The sequence below is a fragment of the Amblyomma maculatum genome, chromosome 3 (assembly GCF_055883805.1).
Source record: "Amblyomma maculatum isolate TAMU_Amacu chromosome 3, ASM5588380v1, whole genome shotgun sequence".
NCBI classification, from domain to species: Eukaryota; Metazoa; Arthropoda; class Arachnida; order Ixodida; family Ixodidae; genus Amblyomma; species Amblyomma maculatum.
Genome location: NC_139346.1, coordinates 1,986,898 through 1,997,304, shown reverse-complemented (window position 1 = coordinate 1,997,304; position 10,407 = coordinate 1,986,898). Strand labels below are relative to the sequence as shown.

The 10,407-nt window shown below is 50.7% G+C and overlaps 1 pseudogene; it reads right to left on the bottom strand.

Annotated features, from left to right (window-relative positions):
• Positions 1-4,801: 4,801 nt before the first annotated feature.
• Positions 4,802-9,563, bottom strand: LOC146194106 (uncharacterized; annotated as a pseudogene).
• Positions 9,564-10,407: the final 844 nt, after the last annotated feature.

The following is a 10,407-nucleotide window of genomic DNA, read 5'->3' as shown; positions in this document are numbered from 1 at the left end:
CTTACTTTCCGAAATGCGGTTTTGTGCCTAAAATCAGAGGTACAGTCGACATTAGAAACAAATCAGAGATCCGTTGGACGATTAGCACTAGGTGTCCATGGCAAAACTACAAATGAGGCGGTACAGGGAGATATGGGCTGGGCATCTTTCGAAGTACGGGAAACTCAGAGTAAAATATTATATGAGGAACGCATGAGGAAATTGGACAGTAACAGATGGGCAGCTAAGGTATTTAAATACCTGGACTTAAAAAGCGTGGACTCACAATAGAGGAAAAGAACTAGGAAACTAACTAGTAAGTATGCTAGTCACAAGGATGGAGAAATAAAGAGCATTAAGCAACAGGTGAAAAACACAGAAGGTAAAAATTGGATAAATTCGATGAAAAAGAAGCAGAGTGTGGAATTATACCTTAAGTGGAAAATGCAGATCAGGAAGGAAGATTTCTTTGATAACTCAAGAGGCAGTGCCCTACTTTTCGAAGCTAGATCAGGGTGCCTTAGAACACGCAGCTACAAAAAGAACTTTAACAATGGAGATGACACATGTGCTGTATGTGGAAACTCCAGTGAAACAATTGACCATATTATACTGGAATGTAATGGTATCCATCCGGAAGTTGATGCAGGCGCAATCACTGTTCCTGAAGCTCTGGGGTTTGGAGATACTAGTGGCCGGGTGAATAAACCGGCGGTGGAAACTAGCAAAAAACGACTGGAAGATCGGTGGCTTAAAAGCAGAGAAGTGGCATAATGTTAGTAATATAGGAACAAAAATTTAATAAATAGAATGATGGTTTAGTTAACCATTCTAAATCAATAATTAAGATATATGGAGAAAAATGAGCATGATAGCTACTGCTACCACCCCGTTTCAAAGGTGACGCTCCTATATTCCATCCATCCATCCATCCATCCATCCATCCATCCATCCATCCATCCATCCATCCATCCATCCATCCATCCATCCATCCATCCGGTGCCAGCTGAGCAGACGACGCAGTTTTCTCTCTTCAGAATACGGCAATCTGTTGGTGTTGTGCGTGCGTGTTAAACCTGCTTCTGCGAGTCTTTTGCTTTCACGAAGGTGCAGTAGTTTATTTACGGTGTAGGTGTTTGCTCATGCGAGTCGTTCCGCACTTCTACCTGCTCGGCGACGATTGCATCGGTTTTTTTTTTCTCGTTTTGTGCGCGCGTTCTGTGCTCGCCTGTATCCCTTCTTTTTTTACTGTGTCGCCAGTGGTGAAGCGCGGTTCCCGATTGTTGTTTCCCCAGTGCCTCTCACTAGACTGCAGAGAAAAATACCAAAGAGAAAGCGGTGGTGCACAGAGAAGACTTGCTTTTTTGGCAAACGGGGCTACCGCTAGAACAAGGAGCGTACGTATTACTGCGCTACTGATGCTACGTAAGTACGCATTCTGTACAATGGGAACGAAGCATCGATAGAAATGACGGAAGGTAAACGGCAACTGCTTTTGTTGGCGAGAATCAGTTTAAGAGCATGCAGTTATATTCACAAGGATGCAAACCTGGGCGAGTCGGTAACGGTGCTCCATGGCAGTGTGTAGCACAAAGAGTGTACACAGGCGCTACAGACAGCACCTGTGTTGTGTACCTTTTCGGTGTCCCTCGATTGTCCTTTTGCGCTACACATATGTCATATAGATGCAGTTGTATATTAGGCGCATGTTTCACCGTAAGCGCGGCATTACCAACGAACTTCATCGCGATTAACCGGCCGCGTCTCGTGCATATTGTGTATCTGAGAAAAAAAAAAAACTTCGTCAGCTTCTTCATTCAAAAGATGGTAACTTCGGCAAAACCTTGTGTAATCGCAGGCCGCGATGTACCTTAATTAGCCGCTGTAAGTAAAGGTTCCTCGTTTGTGTTCTGCAGTTTTTTTTATTTATTTTTTTTTATTCAAATACCTCACGGGCTCCGATTGGAGTATTATGTGGAGGGGGTTACATAACTGGGGTGCGAAACAGAAGCATGTAGAAGACGGTTATTTTAACATCGTTATTTTCAAAACGTTAACATTATACCCTCCACACCTTGTGCCCAAGACGGCACCAAAAAGGAAGGAAAGAAACTTATGCGAGCAGCAACCAGCTCGTAAACGCCATAAGCGGGACGCAGGGACTGAACCCGGCGATTCGGGCTCGGAAATCAACGAGGGCTCCTGTTTTCTCGAAGCTGGCTTTCAAGACTGCAACGATTCCTCCGACTCCAGTGAAGCGGGCATTGTGGGTGAACTGAGTGGCAGCCAGGCTACACTGCAGACACCTAACCACCACAAGGCCGTCATCCGTTTGAGGACATTCGCATTCCGGTTACATGGATGCTGATACCTTCCGTGGATGACAGCCTAGCTTATGCTTAAGACCCAATAACTTTGAAAAGATGAAGGTTGACCTTGCATTCCAACTTTTTGGAGATGAGGTTATTAAAGGACGTTTTTTGCACCGGCGGCATGTGGAGACTATATACATTCGGGTGCAACCAACAGAAGACTTCGTCAAGCTAATCAATCGCCTGATACGAGTAATGACCTCCAGGATAACCAAGCGTGCACTTAAGCCGGGTAGCCCGGACTTGCGTTTCTTGGAAGACTTTTTAGGATATCTGGACAAGTGGGAAGAACATGCCAGCATTGCCTTCCACTCGCATTATCACCTTTGATTAAACATGCTGCCTTCGTTCTATTAAACCGAATCTGTGTTTCGTGACTTGTATTCTTTGAGTTTGAATTCCTCCAAACGCGAAAGCTCTCATGTGCGTTTACCGGGTTAGCGTGTGGCTCACGTACCGATTGAGCTTCCAAGTTCGAGCAATCTGCACAAAGCAATTCGATATTAACATTAGCATGTTAAAACGTTATATCAATCCTAAGCTCCTGAAAGAGCTGTAAAACAAAGTATTAAACGTGAGCCAAAGCAACGCGCAGCTCCCTTTCCAACTCTCAGCAGCGCGGCGCAATGTGCGCGAGAAACCGGCTCGCACCCTCTCGCACCACAGCGCCGCTATGCGGCCGCCGCCGGCAGGCATCAACTCTGGTGCCACCGCACCGCCCGCGCTCAGCACACTAGTCAGTATATTCTAAGCACTATAGTTGAGATGATCCGAGGCGCGCGACAATAAAACACCAAGGATACAACGAGATAAGCACATTACAGCGGCGAGATAATACGGCGCGAATAGGGCGAGCGATAGCGTCAAAGCTCTAACAGTGGCTAAAGAGACATTGCTCACGCAAATACGCCGAAGCCGTTCCTGCAGGCACTGCTTCAGTCTTCTCGCAGGTCTTCGTACCATGTAGAAACTCTGAAGTCAGCGGGTTTCAATTTGCCTGTTGGCTACCATGAACAAACTGAAAACATATCTTGCATTCGCATCGAAATAAATATTAGTCTTTTGTTCTTTGGGAGAGATTCTCTGCAGTACGTGCTACCTGGGTCTGCTCTGCTCATGCCTGGCCGTAGCCTAGCAACGGAGACGCGGAGCGCGGGAACAAATTGTCGTGCAGACGGCCCCTGAAGAAGTGCTGCTGCTGGGGCTGTCTTAATTTTTATTTTCTTTTGTTCGAGCTGTTTTGCATGCTCACGCGCAGAACGCGTCTTGGGTGATTGCAGCCATACCCGCGCCTGCGGGCGCTACTTTGAGGAGACGCAATGCGTGCCTTATTGGCCATATGCCAATCAATGATCAATTACTAATTAACAAATAATAAGTCGTTTTATTAATGTTTAATTATGAATAATCAATTAAGGACTGCCTAATCAATCTGTAATTATTACTAATTATTGTCTAAATAATTATTAAATACTAATTAGCGGCGGTTGCTTAATTGTTTAATAACTATTTCATATCGCGCACCCAGTGAAATCAACCACACAACAGTTAACGTAGAACTGCGAAGATACAAGGAGCGCGATACAAGCAGAATTCACCATGTTTTCGAATATGAGACCTTCTGTGCGCAGTAATGTGTTAGCAAGAAATAAAACTAGATATATACTCTGAATCCTTATACTCAATGGTCACCAGCCTGCCCTCATTCTATTCATCATCAGCATACCCGTTATACCACTATAAAGAAATAAAGCGCAAAACAGCCGAAGTGCCAGTACATTTGGTAAGGAAACTGGTAGGTCTGCCAGTGTTGATCAGCTAGGCTGCTGGTGCGGTGTTAATTTTTTTCTTTTATTCCAGTTTTTGGCGTGCTCACGCAGAACGCGTCTTGGGTGAATTGGAGCCGCACCCGCGGTATACATAAGCGCCTGCGGGCGCAGCCGCTCTCGTCTCCCTTCATTCTATAAAACACTACACCTCCACAGCCGGACGCAAGCGCTCAAGCGGCGCTGCCCCGCATGCATCGCCGCCAAGTCGCAAAGCTCTCCTGTACTTCACGTTGTGCCAGGAGGAAAGATGAGAACGAGAGCAAGAACAGCGCGCGTCTCCGTTGCTAGGCAACGACCAGACAGGCGCAGAGCAAACCCATGCGACACGTACTGCAGATAACCTCTCCCTTGTTCTTTTGAGTTTCTTTATTTTGATGCTGAAAACCAGGAACTGTTGATCCAGTTTCACTTACGATGCGGGCCACAACAACGAGTGAGCCGCCGTACCAGAGTAAACGTGTGAGAAAACGGCCACACCTAGACGCACAACCACGGACACAACTGCGCATCGGGGCCTAGCGGAGCTTTCCCGCTACGAAACTGGTGGTGGTGGTGAAAAACATTCAATTAGAAAATGAGAGTGCGCAGTCTCAAAAAGGACCCTTTGCATGAGTGGAGTCTTTAGTCCGGGACCCCGCTGGATAAAGTAGCCGCCCTTGCCATTTTCACCAGAGCCCGTTGGGACTAGCGATGAGCAGCTGATGGTGGAAGGGATGGTGGAAGGGATAGGGGAAAGAGTAGATTTCTTTGCACATGCCCACATCATATGGTAGACATCGGAAGTCTCTCCACAGTATGGGCGCCGCCCATCTATCTTGGAATCGAAATGTTTAGCTATAGCAGGATAAAACAAAGTGTAGGTATACAGGCGCCTCATGGTTCGTTCGTCCTCCCTACTCAACCCCTTTGCAGGAGCCGGGTAAAGCTGACGTTGTTCGCAATAGTCAATGAGAATTTCGCGAAACCGCAGAAGCGATAGCCTAGGCTCGAAGCCGGAGGAATCTGCGTGAGGAGCCCGGTAAGAAAGCGCTCGGGCAGCCGCATCAGCGGCCTCGTTACCTCGCAGACCCTGGTGGCCCGCAGTCCAAATGATGCGTTTGGAAGAGGGAACCGATTCCCTCAGAGTCTGTCTAAGACGGTGGTAGGCTAACGGTGACACATCGCCGGCCACGTGATGCTTACAGGCTCGTCGTGAGTCGGTCGTTATTGTTCTCGATTTCGGGTCAGTGGCGGCTAACGCAATGGCGACCTCCTCTGCCTGAGCAGAATTTCGAGCTCGATAGGAGAGCCCGTTCATGTAGAGGTACTGGTGAAGTACAGCTGCCATATAGAATCCGGAGGGCGATGGCCCTGCCACGTCCACGTAGTAGACCCCTGTGCCTGTCCTGTGTTGATGTTCGAGTGCCCGAGCCCGTGCTGCTCGTCTACCTTCATGTGTTTCTTTATCCATGTTTCGAGGGAGTGGCTGGACCCAGAGCTTGTGACGCCACAGCTCCGGGATCCGAAGCGTCTCCTCTGGTGTATGTGTAAGCGGTCTAGCCGGCGGAGCCCGGCTGCCGTCTGCGAGTCGCATGTATTGGTTCACGAGATGAGCCTCCCGTAGTTCCTGGTAGGTGTTATGCACCCCCAGTGCTAACAACCTCGCGTTAGCGGTGGCAACCGGGAGATCCAATGCTCGCTTTGTGACCTTCCTAATTATGGCATCAATGCGTTCTTCGTGTTGTTTCGTGGTGCGTAGGTACGGCACGGAGTATAGGATCCTGCTGGTTCCGAAGGCATGGGCGAGCCGAAGCGCGTCCCTGCCACGTAACTCACCACGCTTGTTTGAAACGCGGTGGATCATAAGTCCGATCTGTTCACCTACTCGCTTGAGTTTGACGAGGGTAGACTCCGGTCAGAGGTTATTGTGAATGAATAAGCCCAAGATTTGGAGCTCCTTCACCTCTCTGATGGGACCTCCCGTCAGCGAGGTGTGTAGACTCGTGTTATCTTTTGGGCGTGATAGGATATGTAAAAGTTCAGATTTCGCGGGAGTGCATTGGAGTCCACAGCCAGCGACGTAACCATCAAAAATTGCGGCTGCCTTCTGAAGGCGGTCCTCCATATCTCCAAGGCTCCTCTCGCCCGTCGAAATTTTTCGTCCGCGTATAACACGTGACGGATGCCTTCCACCCGGGCCAATTGATGTGGAAGCTGCATCATGCTATATTAAAAAGGAGTGGTGACAAGACCACCCCTTGCGGTGTGCCAGTGTTCCCATGGTGCAAGGTCCGTGCTCCTCGTCCTCAATCATGTGGAGGGCCTGACACTTCGAGAAAAAATCCCGAATGTAGGCGAAGGCATTGTGCCCACAGTTAGTTGAGCTCAAGTTAGACAGGATACTGCCATGTTTGACATCGTCAAACGCCCCCTTCAAGTCGAGGGTAAGGATGACCTTGTCATTTTGGCGCATTGCAGTGGGTCTGATTATGTCTCAGTGTAACTGGAAAAGGATATCCTGTGCCGACATGTGCGGGCGGAACCCGAACATGGTGTCGGCAAAGGGTCCCTTGGACTCCATATATGGATAGAGGCGATCCCTTATCATTGTCCCCATGAGCTTGCCCACACACGATGTGAGTAAAATGGGCCTCAGGTTGTCGGTATTCACTGCCTTCCCTGGTTTCGGAATGAGATTGACCAAAGAGGTCGGCCAGTCTGGGGGAGTGGACGTCCATCCCAGATCTGATTAATGTACTCCAATAGGTGTAGGTATGCCGAGTTCGGAAGATTCGTTAACAGTTTGACTGTGATGCGATCTTGACCCAGAGCAGTACCTCGCCTCATTTTAGCTAGCGCTGCCTCAAGTCATTCGTCTTGAAGGAGGCGTCGATTTGGAGGTTAGGCTGTCCAGCGTACTCGTACTCTGGTCCAACTGGGTCTTCCGTACAACAGAGGTACCTGTCGCACAAGGTGTCCTCTAGTTGAGTCGTTGTACCATCGTACCCATGCAAAGCCTGCCGGAGCTGTCTCTGCGTCTCCGCTCTCGTCTGAGCGGGGCCAATGAGATTGCAAAAGAGGCGCCAAGTCTCTCTCGAGCTCATTTGACGGGCTGCCGAGTTACAGCGTTCAATCCAATTTGATTCTGTAAGCTGGGCAGCATACGCCGCGGCCTGCTCAGTCAGCTCGGCAATGCGAGCCTTGAGTTTGCGATTTAGTTTGTTTCATGCACCTTTTCGTTAGACTCCGGCGTGCCTCCCACAAGTGCAGGAGGTGGTTGTCCACTGCGCGGATCTCTTCTGTAGTCTGAATGGCGGTGGCGTACTGTTGTATTTTGTCGAACTGTTTTGCCCACTCCGCATAGCCGCCGGTGAAAAGCACGGGCAGGATTTCTTTCATTCGGAAGCGGCGCCAGTTGGTCAATTTGACCTCCCTCCACTCTTTTCGATGTGCCTTCGCAAGAAGGGTAATCCTAAGAAGGTAGTGATCGCTAGTGAACCATGACCATGCTGTACTCGTGATCTGTTTCTAACTCGAGATTGACCGAAGCGGCGGTATATGCCTTATTCACCAGGATACACGTTGTGGTGCCCCGCCCCCTGAAACGAGCTGTACTCAGTGCATTTAATGTCTGCTGCGGGCTCCTGTAATACAAGAATCGCTGGTTCAGCACCGAGGGACTGCAGGTAGAGTTGGAGATGCGACCTCTTGTTCCAGCTCTTCAACCCCCTGCAGTTTCATTGCATGATCTCAAATGGTTCGCGTTGATTGTTTTTGGCTTTACGCTGGGGACGATTAGCCATACTTAACGTTATTCTTTTAATTTGGGTGGCGCACGTCCTATCCCGTGGTTGATGGTTCGCCAGGCACAGGCACCAACATCTCCGACGTCCAACATCACCTTCACCTTCCACCTACAAGTGCCGGGTCGCGAAAATCTCGAGCAGGAATGGCTAGACCGGATTTGGCTTTGAATAGCCAGCGTGACGGATTCGGTCACCTGGTTAACGATGATGGGCAGAATATGGCTTAGTTCGGTCTGAATGAGCTCCAGAATGGAGCCCTTGACTGCCTCCATGATGTTGGCTGGGAGCGACTCAGTCTTATGCTCTAGAGCGCTCTGGCGGCTCTCGAAGAACATGAGTCCCTTGGTCACGATTCCACAAGAGGAGTCAGAGGCGCTGGTTAGCCCGGATGATACCAAATGCGCATCCTCACTATTCTCCGGCTCAGATTGATCCATAGACGAGAGCCCCGCCGGACGGGACTTCGATCGCCTGTTTAGCTTAGTTTCCAGTTCCTGAATTTTGCGCGCCAAAATTTCAGTTTGGCGCCTCAGATCAGTGTTTTGTTGCTGAAGGGCGGTTTCGGTGGCGGTAGGGGAGTGAGAGCTGCCCTAGCCAAGGCTCTCACCTTGGGTTCAACGGGTGCCAAGGGTGGGAAATCCCCGGCTGAGGCACCGGTGGAGGCGGCGGCTGCTCATGGGCCCCAGACTTCACATGATTTGCACCACCGGAAGCCTTCTTCAACTTCCGGCGTTTCTTGTTCTTGGGGGCGGATCCCGGGGTGGCTTGCCCGGTTGCCCTTTGGCTTGACGGGAGATGGGGTTCCTGGCTTGCGGTACTTTCCGGAACATTCGGAAGATGCCGTAAGATGTGCTCGCCTGCAGAGCAGGCACTTTGGGGAGCATTCGTGTTGAGCTAGGCCCTCAGGCGTGACAGCCACCTGAGACCCACAGAAAGCACATCATCCGGACTGTGGGCGCGGGCAAATATCTGCCCGGTGTCCTACCGTGCCGCAGCGTTAACAAGCAGGAACAGTTTTCTTATAGAGGCGTGCAGGGACACTCTCTCGATGGTATTCAATTTGTCGCAATGTTGTATTCAGGGGCTTTGAGGTGGCCCCGGAATGCGAGCTGACGGGCTGCGCTCGTCAGCGTGACATCACCGAGTAAGTGTACGGCGGCTGGAAGGAAGATACGGGCTCACACCAACGCATTTTGGTCGCACACAGGCTACACGGTACATCCCACGTCACCGAGGTCCTTGAGTAGGCCGTCGACGGCGGCTCCGGCTTGTCCAGGGGCAAATGTAGCCTTCAAGTCCAACATTGCAGCTGGCTTGAGCACAACAATGATTTCTTCTCGCCCAATGCGCGGCGTCTGCAGCGGCCGCCATTTGGGCTGGGAGGCTCCGCCTGTCACGGAAGACCCAGCAGCCGCCTGTTGCCGGGCGGAGATGCCGTTGTCTTTAAGAGCTGATGAGTTCTTGTTGCGCCGAATTCTCACCATGTCGTCGAGGCATTCATCTTCAGATGGTGTAGAGTCCTCGGGATAGACGGTGTCCATGTTCACCACTTGCAGGGTCGACGGATCATACCCGCGGACCGAGTTGGAGGCCGTCATTTCCGGGGAATCCGCGGTAGCCACGGGAGCTGCGGCGCGTGATCGTCTGGGGTGGAGATGCGGCTGGGACCGCGGGGCTCACCATTCAGGCGCACGGCTTCCCGGGAGGCCCGATTTGGGTGCGGCGCGGGCCAAAGTTCGCGTGCTGGCTGAGCTCGGAGCGTGAGAAAATCAGATCCGACCTCTCCGGGGGCGTGCGCAGAAGCCACGAAACTGGAGACGCAATGATAAAGCGAAGAGGGCCGCTCTGAGAGCTCAAGTGACGACGCTGCTCGCGGACATTGACTCATCCCTTCGAAGTGAAGCCGACGTTTTGTTGCCGAGGTTACGTGCACTGCAGATGCAGCTTACAGAAGTGGATGCAGCTATAGAATGAGTTTTACCAGACAGCGACGCTGAAGAAGACTACATCCGCATAGTCAATATAAGCGACCAGATCGTCGCGTACATGGCGAAGCTGGACCAGGAACTGAAAGAGGGATCACTGGCCGAGAGATCGACAGGTCCTAAAATGGAAAATGGGAACAGCCATGTATCAGAGCGTAACCTGCCGAAATTGCAGCTTAGAAGATATGGTGGTGCCATGACAGACTGGCAGCGGTTCTGGCAACAGTTTCAGTACGCTGTACACGACAACGCTGCGCTCACGAACTCTGAGAAATTTCTCTACTTGCGCTCACCGATTACAGGAAAGGCATTGTCAGCTGTGGAAGGCATTCAGGCGGCGGGAGGAAGTTACAACGCTGCTATCTACCTCCTCAAGGAACGCTTCGGTCGGCCTGATGTCCTAATTTAAGAACATATGACACAGCTGCTCGACTTGCCACCGGTACGTAACAAAAAC